This window comes from Ambystoma mexicanum, chromosome 8, assembly GCF_040938575.1.
Source record: "Ambystoma mexicanum isolate Mex_15411 chromosome 8, UKY_AmexF1_1, whole genome shotgun sequence".
NCBI classification, from domain to species: Eukaryota; Metazoa; Chordata; class Amphibia; order Caudata; family Ambystomatidae; genus Ambystoma; species Ambystoma mexicanum.
Window position 1 is genome coordinate 1,608,464,110 of NC_090929.1, and position 13,494 is coordinate 1,608,477,603.

Below are 13,494 nucleotides of genomic sequence, written 5' to 3' on the forward strand. Positions count from 1 at the left end.
AAAGACTACAGCAGCATCGGGCAGGCCTTACTGAAGGCCCAGATCATTGGGTGAAAGACAGACATTGCACACCTGCAGGACCATCAGATCATACACCTAGTGCTTCCTTATGAATTAATGACAGATATTACTGACCCAGTAATCGTCTTTCTGTAACGCAACATTTTCCTTCTGGAGCTCGTGAATCTGCCTGGATTCACATGCTATGGATATATAAGCAAGCAGTTGGAGTGTGAAAAGTGGGAACAGATGAAAATAAGAGTTTTAGAATTGCCGGTCCCACTTGTGAATCCGTTCTAGTTTGCGTCTCTACAACAGTAGTGTTGTATAAAAGTACATGTTGAGCTCCATGTCGCAGCACAACAAATCTCTTGTAAAGGTACATTAGCAATTAAGGTGAAGGTTGCCCCGGTGCTGTGTGTGGAGTGAGCTCTTTGGTGTAAATGTGAGTGTTTATGTGCCAGCGTGCAGCAAAGCTGGATGCATTTTAGGGTCCAACTGGAGATGGTGGCCTTAGAAAACAGGATCCTCTTTCTGCCCGTTACAAAGGAGTCAAAGAAGTAGCTTGTCTTCCTTATTTATTTAGTTTTGTCAAGATCGGACATCAGTGCCCTGTGCACATCTAGGGCGTGTAATGCTTTTTCTCCCCTACTATGCGGGTTGGGGAAGAAACAAGGAAGTTCAATGGTTTGATTTATATGAAGGTTTGTTATCTATTTTGGTGAGAACCGTGGATGTGTTCTTAGAACTACTTTTTGTGTTTGTGTATGGTTCTGTGACCAACCGTGCTTGTAGCTCACTTACCCTTCTAATAGATGCTATTGCTATTATGAAAGCCACCATACGAGTCAGATCACTTAGGGGAAACCTTGTGCATAGGTTTGTAGGGTGTTCCTATGACTATTCAGGTCTCGCCCTAGTACCAAGTGGGTCACATGTGGGTGTATGCGTTTCACTCCCCCCCCCATGAACGCTTTAACCATTAACGTTTGGTGCTTTTCACCAGAATTCATTTAGTTGTGAGGTTGAATATGCTGCTAGTGCTGTGAGTTGCACCTTGATAGAGTTGTACACCAAGCCTGAATCCAGCAAGTCGTATAGATATTACTGCGTCTGATGGTGTGCGGTTTATTCGGTCACTTTGCTTTGTTTTACACCGAAATGACAAATTGCTCCCATTTATTGGAATAGCAATGTGTTGGGTTGGGTTGTCTTGCCTCTTAGAATCTTCATGCACCTGCTTGTGAGTTTCAAGTGTCCAAACTCTATGCCTCCGAGAGGCAAGCTGCTAAATTCAGAGTATGCAGGCAAAGACGAGTTAGTTGTCCTTGGAGTTCAGTTTGCACTACCTTTACTGGGGGCTGTATGGCTATTTTCAGGATATGTGGATACCATGTTTGTCCACCACATTGGTGCAATTAGGAGCATGGTGAGGCGTTTGTGTACTACCTTGCGTGGCAGTGGGGTTCGGGGGAAAAGCATAGGCAAATGTCCCCGACCATTCATCCATAGTGCATTCCATAGTGGCCCTTTCTTTCTCTGGGTACGAAGTTGGGGCATTTTGGGTTCTGCGCTGTTGCGAAAAGGTCCACTGGCGTGGTCCTATTGTTTGAAAATTTATCTGAGTGTCTGCGTTTAACTCCCACTCGTGATTTTGTTCCAACCCCCCTGCTTAGGTTTGTCAGTTCTCCCTGGGAGCATGTTGTCCTTGGATGCAACTGCCTCTCGATGCACCAACGCCATAGCTCTTGTGCTAATTTGGGCACATCTATCGAGCATATCCCCCCTTGTTTATATAGGACATTGTAGTGGTGTTGACCAACACTGTTTAACCTCGTTAGAGAAGATAGTAACACCCTTCTGATGGCTAGAAGTTCCAGTAGGTTTAAGTGGTTGTACTTTTCCTCTTGTGCCCATGAGCCCCATGGCTGTTAATTCTTGGCAAAGTGCTCCCCACCCTAGCAGCGAAGCATCTGTGGTCAGCGTTCTTTGGATTGGCGGTTGTCCGAATGGTCTGCCTTTTAATAGGTTGTCCCTTATCGGCCATTGCAAAGACTTAATGACCTACTTTGTTCTAACCACCAGATCGTCCCAATCGCCTTTCGTCTGAGACCACTGATTTCAGAACCACTGCAGGTGAGTATGCATATTTACCCGTGCATGTGGGACAATATATATGCAGGACGCCATCATGCATTACAGTTTCATTACTTTTTGTTCTGTTATCTTTTCTCCCATGTGGTGTTGGTGATCTATGGTAGGATTGCCAGCACTCTTTCCACTGATGGGCAAGTTTGTGCTTGTTTAGATTCTATTATGGCACCCAAGAACTATTTCCTTTGTGAAGGAACTAGGCTTAATGTTGTTTAGTTGATGGTGAAACCAAACGCGTAGAAAAGGTTTTCCGCTCTTAGTGTATTCTCTAGGCAGGACTGCAGTCTCACCAGTTATGTGGCACTCGTCTAGATAGGGATAGAGTGGTATGTTCTCTCTGCGTAAGTGAGCTGCCACTACTATGAGAACATTTGTGAACACCTGTGGTGCGGATGCTATTGCAAAATGGTAGCACCTTGAACTGTAAGTGTATTTCCTGTAAGTTGAATCTTAGGGACAGTAAAGACACCGACTGGTGAATATGGAAATATAAAAGTATGCATCTTTCATGCCTAGTGTGGTCAAGAATATTGCTTTCTTTAGAAACGGTATGACCTCCTGCAAGGTCGTCATCCTCAATTTTGGTGGTTTTCATATACTGGTTTGCTGAGCGGAAATCTAGTAATGGCCTCGGTTTTGTCCTTTCTGGGGACTAGAAAAGAAAGCTAATAAATGCCCTGGTTTTCCTGATGTGGTGGTACAACTTTGATAGTGTCCTTCAGTAGTAGTGCCTCAACCTCCATTTGTAGTAGTCTCTTGTGATCCGTTGTCATTCTTTTCAACTGTGGTAGACTGTAGGGAGGCTTCAGTAGCTTGATATAGACCCCCACGGGGACAATGTTGAACATCCACTGATCTGATGTTATACCCTCCAATGCGTGGGTGAATGATTTTATGCATCTCCCCTACTTGGGATGCATGGGAGGGGACTTTAATACTTAAGACATTGTTTATGGGTGGAGGACGACCCTACAGTGGGTGGTCCTCTACCCCTCTCTTTCTGTTTTCACATATTTTAGAAGGGTGCTGTGCATGTGGGCTGTTGTGATGTGACCCCTGTGACTCAGTTGTAGCCGGTCTGGGTGTCGGGTGTACCTGCCTTTTTTTCTGGCAACCTTCTGTTCTGCCAGAGATCTGAGACAGCGTTTTGAGGGTGCCATGATCTGTTTTTAGCCCGTTCTAGGGCTTCACCTATTTGGGCACCAAAAAGGTTATGACTCTTCCATAGGTCTATCTATGGGAGTCGCCAGAATTTCTGGTTTGAAACCAGGGATGAGAGAAACAATTTATAGATTCTCAATGTTTGCCATATTTATTAAACGTAGAGGGAGAAACTCCAACCGGTCCCCATCCTAATGAGAATGTTCCTGCCTAGAAAACTAAAACTAAAGACAGATGACCTTGTGTCCAAATGCATCTGCCCCTCATGCTAACATCAACCAAAGTGAAGAAGGTAAATGGACCTGCTTTCAGTTCAACAAAAATGTGCAACTGTATTCTCACAAAACAATCCTTGTGATCATGGTTTGATTCCCTTCCCCCGAATCAATTCAGGAAGCCTTTAGAAGGAGTTCACTTTCTACAAAATTCTGTTCAATTCAATGAAAATGTCTTTTCCATCCAATAAGTCTTTCAAATTGGGAAAGTAAATGTCTTTCACATAATGTTCAAAACCAAAGTAACTGTCTCTTACACAATGTATTCTTCCCAAGATGTAAAATGGTTATAAGATCACAATTATGCTTTGTGTAATACTTAGTACAGCATGTCTGTCGTTATAACAGTTTCTTTTCACAACACTTTTCTTCAAAGCAAATATTTGCTGGTTTACTTGCCTGCCAGGAAAATTGTAAAAGGTATTCTCTCTAGTGGCAATCCTTGTCCCAAGTTTCTCCACACTAATACCCATGTGAGGTGGTTTGTACAATATTCGCATTATTTTATAGTTTCACTGTTGGAAATGTGGGTAACAGGTTTTTCGAGGCAGATAGCTGAGAGTAGAATTACGCTCTCGTTGCCCTTTTCTCTCTTCTATAGGCTCTTGGCTGTTGGCAATAACCAGGTTACTCACTGTAGTGACCACCTTACTCCTAGTCCACAGTCCCCTTTCCTCGATACTTATGGGACATTCCTCCGTCCTGTGGGACAGACATTCTTCCGTCCCGTGGGACGGGACCAGAGCACTTTGTAAAAAGCATAACATTTTTCAAAAATGTGTCTTTCCTCTTTTTACGCGGGGTACCGCACGCGGCTGTAACCCAGTCCTTCTTAGCTCCACCCAGCGTATCGCCCATCAGTCCTTTTCCATCGCCAGGTCAGAGACCTTTAAGCAATAATAGAGGAACCTTATTAGAGGGGACGGCAGGCGGGCGTATGAAGGAAAGGGACTATGGACTAGGAGTAAGGTGGTCACTACGGTGAGTAACCTGGTTATACTCCTATGTCCCGTCCCCTTTCCTCCATACTTATAGGAGATTCCCAAGCACTCCTCACATGAACTATGGGTGGATGGAAACCCCTTTACTGAAAAAGGTTTTTCAGAACAGCCTGGCCAAACTGAGCATCAGATCTGGAGCTCAAGTCCAGCAGTAATGTTTACAAAAAGCTGATTGGGAGGCCCAAGTAGCCCCTTTCGCAATGGTCTCCCAGGGTACATACTTTTGAAAGGCAACAGCAGCTGCCTTGCCCCGTACCAGATGTGCATGAATCCCTTTAGGAGGCTGTAGGCCCTGAACAGTGTAAGACTCCAAAATACAGGCAGCAATCCATCTGGAGATAGTCGCTTTGGAGGCCTGCTTGCCTTGCGGACTACCAAAGGTCACCAAAAGTTGATAAGAACTCTAAATTCAGAAGTTCTGTCCAAATAGAAATTAAGACCTCTTCTAACAATCAGGCAATGCAAAACCCTTTCAGCTTCCGAAGCTGGGTTTGGAAAGAAGACAGACAGCAAGATCGACTGATTCAGATGGAAATCGGAAACCACCTTTGATAGGAAAGAAGGATTTGTCCCAAGGACAATCCTATCCTTGTGGAAAACTCAGAAGGGATGCTCCAGCGACAAAGCTTAGTGCTCACTCACTCGCCTTGCCGAGGTAACGGCGACCAAGAAAGCCACCTTCCATGAAAGGTGATCAAGATCTACCGTAGCCATTGGTTCGAAAGGCTTATGGCACAAGGCCGTAAGGACCACGTTCAGATCCCACGTCGGATGTGGTTTAGGAACCGGAGGGTAAAGATGCATAAGACCCGCAAAGTGCTGCTTAATCACTGGATTTGCTAGTGAGAACGAGCACTGGTCCGTGGATAGGTAGGCGGCCACAGCCGAAAGGTAAGTCCTGCATGACAGGACATGAATGCCCGACTCTGCAAGATGAGAAACGAAAGACGGTACAGTGTCAATCGTAGCTACCCTGGCGTCCAACTGTTTAGCTAAGCACCAGTGACAGAACTGAAGTCACTTGCTCTTATACTGCAACCTCCTCGAGGGCTTCCTGGCTGCCTGAATTATGCGCATGTTGTCAGCAGGCAGGTTGCGATGTTCTAAAGATCTGAACTCGGGCATCATGCTGCCAAGCTGAACAATTGTGGGGAGGGGTACCACAGTTGCCGATCTCTCTGGTGAAGCAGGTCGGGAACTAGCGGAAACCTGATCGGTGTACACACCGACAGATGAAGCTCTGAAAACCAGAATCTGGCCGGCCACCGCGGAGCTATGAGCAGAAGAGAACAATTCACTGTGTTCTTCAGCTTGCAAATCATCCGATGAATCAGAGGCAGAGGCGGGAAAGCATAGGCCCTTATGTTGTGCCATGGAATCTCGAGCGCGTCTCCCAGAGAGGAAGCTCCCAGCCCGTATCTGGAGGCATACAGAGGAAGTTTGTTTGCCGATGTCGCGAAGAGGTCCACTTCCAGAGTGCCCCAACACATGAATATCTGTAAGAGGATCTCCGCCTTCAATTCCCACTCGTAGCTGACCATTGTTTGTCGGCGGAAGGCATCTGCCGTGACGTTCAGCTGGCCCGGGATGTGTACTGCCACCAGCCAGACACCATGCTGAACTGCCCATTCCCAAATCTGAACGGCCAGATCTACAAGAGGGGGAGACTTGGTGCGCCCCCCCCCTGCTTGTTGATGTAAAACATGGACACAACGTTGTCCATGCGAAAACGAACCACTTTGTTGGCAATGACTGGCCTGAACATCTTGAGCACCAGGAAAAACGCCAGAAGCTCCAGATGATTTATATGAAGGAACTGGTTTTGTGGCGACCAGAGGTCGGAGACCTGAAAAAGATCTAATGTTGCATCCCCACCCCAGAAGGGAGGAGTCCGTCGTGATCACCACCATCGGAGTGGGGTCTTGGAAACCCACACCCACCGCCAGGTTGGTGAGAGACGACCACCACACCAGGTCCACTCTCATGAAAGCTGGAATCGATATTATCTTGAGTCCGGATCCACAGCCCGACGCCAAGAACTCCGGAGAGCCATTTGCGTCCCCCTCATCTTGAGTCGAGCAAGGGGGAAGAGCCAATAAGCATGAGGCGGTGAGGCCCAGAAGCCTCTGGAACCACCAGGCCGACATACTCTCCGACTGCGCAAACATCTGACACGTGGCCAACAGATCTGCCATTCTGTCCCCGGTCAGGTAAACTCTGCAGTCGATCGTGTTCCAACGAAAACCCAGGAAAATAAGGTACTGAGAGACCGTCATGGAAGATTTCCGCCAGTTCACTGACAGCCCAAGGTGAAACAGGAGCTGGAGGAGAGACTGAAGATTGCTCGAGGCTTTCAGTGGACAAGGACTGCACAGCAGCCAATCATCCAAATACAGATGCACATGGATACCCTGTAGCCGAAGATGAGCTGCGATAACCGACATCTTCGTAAAGAAACGTAGTGCTGAGCTGAGGCCAAAAGGGAGCACTCGGAACAGGAAGTGCTCCTCCCCCGCAGAAAACCGTAGGCATCTCCAATGCGGATTCCAGATCAGGATATGTATATACGCATCCTGAAAGTCCACCATGCTGAGTCAATCGCCCTTCTGTAAAGAGGACTTTATCTGACAGGGCGTGATCATCTCGAATTTCTCTTGGGGTAGAGAGAGATTGAACTGGGAAAGGTCTAGGATGGTGCGCAGGCCAGCCTGGTTGGGTTTGGGCACCGTAAACAGCCGGGAATGAAGCCCTCCCCTAGAGGAACGGGTTCCACCGCCCTGAGATCCAGTAACTTCTTAATCTCGGCTCTGACGGAGGGTGACGCCGACTACTGGAAGGGAGGATTGATGGGTGGCGTAGGGGAAGGGGTAAGCGGAAGTCCGCCTAAGTGACTGACAAGACCCACCGGTCCTCTGTGATGGTCTGCCATGCCTCCCAATGAGACAACCCACCGGGGTCTCGTGCGAGCGCAGAAAACCCTCCTTTTGTTGGCAGCACCACCTGACCCTGAGGAGCGGGAGAAAAACAGACTCCGTTGCTGCCTACGGCAGGAATTTTCCGAAGGGGTGTCAACCCTGCGGGATTTCCAGTCTAAAAAAACCCTGAAACCAGAGGAGGGCCGAGGGTTTGACAACAATCTCTGTGTCCTGAAAGGAGGTTTAACCAAGACAGACAAGGACTGAGTGCTGTCCTTGGTTTTGGTTAGATCCACGTCTGTTGTAGAGTGAAAGAGCTCCTTGCCATCGAAAGGCAGGTCCAAAACCTTATCCTGAACCTCCTTGGAGAACTTGTGGCGTGCAGCCAAGCCTGGAGGTGTCCACAACGAGCATGAGGCCCCGGGACGAGGTGTCGACAGGGTGAGCCACAGCCTCCAGGAGATCCTGTGCCAAAACCCTGGCATCCAACAAACCCGCTTTGAAATCTTCCAACTTTTCAGCGGGAATGAACTCCTCAAACTCCGACAGACCTTTCCACATTTTCATATTCGCCCCCACTAACACCAGTTCTGCATTGGCTTGACGCAGCTGCAGAGCTGAGTTAGCGAAAATCTTCCTCCCAAGGGAGTCAAGAAACTTCTCCTCTTTGGCCAGAACCTGTGTAGCCGTCGTAGTAGAGGTTGACGCAGTTCTGAATTGCAAAGTGGCTTCTGCCACTATCGTGGAGGAGGGGGGTGGACACGACGCTAAGGCCACCGCTTCCGAAGAATGGAGCTTGTAACGCGGGTCAACAGCCCAGAGTGTGGCTTCTCCCAAACTTTACAGACCTCGGCCAAAACATCCTTCTGCACGAACAAGCCGGTACGCTCCGAAGGAGATATGGTGAACACCCCCGAAAGCATGCCCTCCTGCGGAGCAGGTGCCTCAGGTACTGGAACATCTAACAGACACATGTCCAGCACCCAGTCATGAAAAGCTGAAAGAGCGGGGCTGGTCTTCACTGTCCTGATCGCCCTGCACATCATCCGATAGGTCCGGATCAGGTTCAGTTACATCCGGCACCACACTAGCCTTGTCCACTGGGGACAATGGAGGCCCTGCCGGCGGAAGCACAGGCAACGCAGCCGGGACCGTCGGTGCAGGCGGGCAAATCTCCCTGAACAAGCCTCGAAAGTACTCTTCATAGGGTCGGAACGCATCAGTATTTGAAACCTGCTGAAAGACGTCCCCCATCGACGGTTTAGGTGCGACAGGAGGAGGCCTCCCATGAGCGGAGTAATTCCAGGGGCGTAAGGGAGAGGGTTGCCAAGAGGGCCCTTCCCCCACCGTTGTCTACATAAATCAAGGGCGCCGAAGCCGCAGGAAGCGAGACATTGTGCGGTAGAGGCATCCAAGCATTCCAGTCATGAACTGGATAAAACAGATGTGCACAAGGAAACCAATGTTCACCTGAAAAAGCACCCCCTACACCTAGTGCCGATGACGTCGTTGTAAGGGATGTATCCAAAATGGCTGCCGTGGTCTTGGCGGGAACGGCCGCCATTTTGTCGGCACCTGAGGAGAACTGCGACACGTGTGAAAGTGAAGCAGGGGTCCCCACAGGTGGGTCAGTGGTCTTCATTTTAGCCTTAACACAAGGAACCTCGGCCGAGCCGGTACTGTGTGGCCTAGAATGTTTGTGACATCGTAACAGCCAAACTAGCCTTCGAAGGAAGGACCTCGGCACTGCCGGTTACAGAGGGATTATGGTCTAAAACCTCACTCCGTGCCCCCTCAACAGAACTGGAGTCTCCACAAGAGACTGAGGAACACCCCTCACCGACAAGACCTTAACAGGCCTCTCAGAATTGTTGGTCACCTTAGCCTCTAAATGACGGGCCTCGGACCCTAGTCCGGTAAAAGCCCCCGCACGAGGGGGTCTCGAACTTTCGTTCGGTGTCAACAACCTCAACCGAGTACTCAGGGCGTACCCCGGTGATTTTACGGAAGCTCCAACCAAGGAGACCTTGGAGCAAGCTCTGGTACCCAATGCCTCAGTAGAACTGGGTCCACAAACAGCCCCCACAGGATGGGCCTCGGAATGCAATCTGGTGTCGATAGGCCCCTTATGGATGCCCTCGGAGAAAACTCTGGTAGAATTTTTATGCCTGGAAGGAACCTCAGGGCAAACCCCGGTAATAGAGCTTTTGATGCTCCTCCCGGACCGGGAAGAGCCCGGAAAGGAGTCCCCCGGCCGGGGAGCCCTATAAAGTAAAGAACTCACTGGGCATTTCTTTTTTTCGCCCATGAAAGTTTGAAAATGCACCGGAGGAGTACGTTAAAACACCTCCCACCGTTCCAAACGACGTTGAAGCACCCGGACCGAAAGGGAGTCGCAATAAAAGCACGAGTCCCACCAGTGGTCCGGACCCAAACACTAAGCACAGAGGATGGGGATCCGCCCTAGCGAAGCGTCACTGATGAGAAGAACAATTTGAAAAGTCTAGCTGAAACGGCACAGACAGACTACCACGCGACTGCTAAGCCAGAGCAAGAGGAGAGGAACTGGAAGGAAAAAAAAAAATCTTCCGAAGATGCAAGTGCGTCCAGTCCTGAGCGAGCAGAGAAAAGGACTGGTGGGCGATGCGCTGGGTAGAGCTAAGAAGGGCCGGGTTACGGCCGCGTGCGGCACCCTGCGTGAAAAGAGAGGAAGGACAAATGTTTGAAAAATGTGATGCTTTTTACAAAGTGCTGCAGTCCCGCGCCACAGGACAGAGGAATGTCCCATAAGCATGGAGGAAAGGGGACGGGACGTAGGAGTATGTGGATTACAGGTTTCCCCAAACTGTTATTTCATGAAAGGAGACTTGCACCCTTGTTGCCCTTTTATTCCATTTGTTTGGTATTCAAAACTGTGTTTTAGTGAGTGCTCTGGGGTTACCTTTGTCTTTAGGCCAACACCGGCTTCTTTCGGCATCTCTGCGTCACTCCTTGGTGTTGCGTTGTAGTATCTGTGAGAACAGGCTTGCTCTCCCATGACCGCTGTTGCCAGCACGATCCTCCTCTGGAGCTCCACAGGCTGCGTCGGGTCTCTGCGTCCTCCAGAACCTCCGAGTGACTCTCGGTAGAACCTCTCGCATACAGCTGGGTTTCTTTCCCCACTGCGGTCTTCCATGATTCTGCTTCCTGCTGATCATACACTGCAAAACCTCACACCTTCTCTTCCCGCATCGGCTTCTACTGGCGCTTACAATTCGGCTCCAACTGCTCCCCGGCTTTCAGTGGCCTTTTCAACTTTCCCACATTTAAATGTCCCGCTTGGGTGATTTGAACTGTAACAACTAGACTGCAAGAAGCAGCATCATTAATTTTTAGTTCCTTTTCATCTTCCCAGCACCATGGCCATTATAGGTCTTGTAGTCCATAACAGTTTTAGGTTTTCCATGGTTATTTAGTTTTGGTTGAGTATTTAACTGAAAGTTATCAGCGCTAGAAGTTATGTGAAAGGTAGATGCTTTGATATTGGGGTTAGGATGTCTACCTAGGACAAAATCATAATTGGAAGAAGTCACATTTGATTAATGAATTCCCAAGGTAGAACACTTATTCTGTTTATGTGATATTTTATTAGAATACTCTTTTTATGGGAGGGAATTGTGCAGTGACAGCATAGCATTAGCGATTGGGAGTTGTAAGATCCTCCTAAGAAGAGGAAGACCGTGTCTCTACTAAGGGAGTCACCACTTCACCCTAACAGCCATCTCCTCCCTCATGTCGTCACCGAGGGTTAGGAGCGGCTGCCTTCCACAGGCCACATGGGATAAGATTTTAGGCCAGATATCAGCGATGACTCGGCAAGTCTCATCACATTAGGCATGCATGCTGTCGGCCCGCTGTTTCTGCCATGTCCAGACTATTTTTGATAGTTTACAGAATGTTTTCCTGATCTTTCTTAATGTTCCCTGTATTTCCTCAGCCATGTGTCTGGCCAAGCTCTCTACTTCATCCCATTGGGAACTGTTATCTGGCCATTAGCGCTGCAGCATCAGCGATTCTCACATTGTATGCCGCAGACATAGCCACTCTTTTCCCTAGGCCATACATGACCTACTTTCCTTGTCTGGCAGGTATTCAGCGACTGACACAGGTAGTGTTGCCCTTTTGCATGATTGTTACTACTAGGGAATCTGGGGTAGGTTGTCCCTTATGTGTAAGGGGGAGGCAGGTGAGGGTTTAGCTTTCTTCACCATCCTAGGGTTCACTGCCCTAGAGGAGGCAGGTTTTAGTAGAGGGCTCATCTTTATGGCATCTACTAGAGGTATGCTGTGGGAGGCTGTTTATTTTTATCCACCGCATCTTCGATAAAAAAAATAATAATCTACCTCTTTAGTAGGTTCTTCTACCATAATTCCACATTACTGAGATGCTTGTAACGAAGTCGGTGTATAGGAAAGTGTCTTCCGTAGGGGATGACACTGGTGGCTCTTCATCTGGTGAGGTCATTGAGCAATGACCAGGATCTACGTTCGAGGGTCTAGGTGTGAGTCGGAGTCCTTCGACAGGTTCTGTAACATGTGGAGAGTAGGTCCTCCTGTGGGCTAGACTGCTCCTGAATCCTCATTTTATTTTTACTGACAGCTCATACATCCAACCATTGTTGCCACAGTCTCCTTACATTTTTTTTAATGGACCACTCTTTTCTTACCTTCCCACCACCAGCTGATCTCCCTACACCCAGAGTGGTGTCCCTCGGCAAAGTGGCTGGAGCAAGACTACGGGCATCTAAAATTTTGATCTCTGTGCTACCAGTTGGATACATCCACCAACATGGTTTTTACATCGACCCAGATATTGAACCAGGCCCCTCTGCTTAGGTCTGCTTTTGTGTGGTGGGTGCAGATGTCTTGGGGAGATCTTCGCCTTTGAGTGTGCATTTTCCCTTTTCAGCGTCATGTGCTATATATAATGCTCTGTGTGTGGGGAATGTCGCCAGTTATCAGGTCGAGCAACTCTCGGTGCTCTTTTTTCACGACTGGCATCACATGTGTGTTTTCAATTCTGTTTAGCAGCCTCTCGATCGCCAAGTGATTTCTCCTGAAAGTATTTTGATGAGCCGGCAGAGCTGGGGGATCGGCTGTGAGGCTTTCCCTGCTGGTGCCTCTTTGCGCGGCCTTTGAGTCGGTCTCAACCCCATGCGTGAAAATCCTAGACCTAGAGACCTGAACATTCCGTTGCGGTCTTGCCCTTTGCCGAGTCTGCCTGCATTGCATATGTCGCCCAACATTTCGGCCTACCCTCCAAGTGTTTTGGGTTGAACTGCTGGGCACGCCTGCCAGCAGTCTTCGGTGTGGTCTTGGGGTAAAGAACAAGTTATTCTCTTACCTGGTAACATTCTTTCGATGGGATGGTCCGACGACGTATTCCATATCTAGGACAGTAATCACCACAGCTGTGCTGCTTCGGAAAATCTTTCAGCGTCTGCGTCGATACGCCATCCTCGAGGACCTCCTCCGACGGCCGATGTCAGTGGATGTTATAAGTAGGATGCACGACGCCCGTAGCCTCAGTTGTTTTTTCCCCAGAGCGTGTGGCACCAAACTACTGCCAGTATGACCACAGAAAGCCTTGCGGAAACGTAAGCTGCAATCGCATGAGAATGCATTACTTACCGTAAAAGCATTTCTGATGGTTGTATCTGCTTAGATTCACATGCTGTGCATAGACTAGCGAGCAGTACCCGGAGTTGGCGGTGGGTTATGAGAAGGAACAGTAGAGAAAAGGTGTCGTAATACTGCCTGCCTCACCTGGGAGTCAGATCTAGAGTGTGTATCTAGACAGTAGTGTTTTGTAAAGGTGTGCACAGAACTCCAGGTAGCCGCTTTGCAGATGGACTCAAGGGGAACATTTGCAATGAATGCTATGGATGCCCCCGTGCCTCGAGTAGTGTGCTCTTGGCCTAAAGGGCAGTTCTCTCTTAGCAAGAGTATA

At 48.7% G+C, this 13,494-nt stretch overlaps 1 protein-coding gene across 1 annotated transcript in view; it reads right to left on the bottom strand.

Moving 5' to 3' along the window:
• Positions 1 to 13,494, bottom strand: part of DCLRE1A (DNA cross-link repair 1A) — a 294,752-nt gene that overhangs the window by 35,173 nt on the left and 246,085 nt on the right. The gene's annotated exons all lie outside the window — the stretch shown is intronic.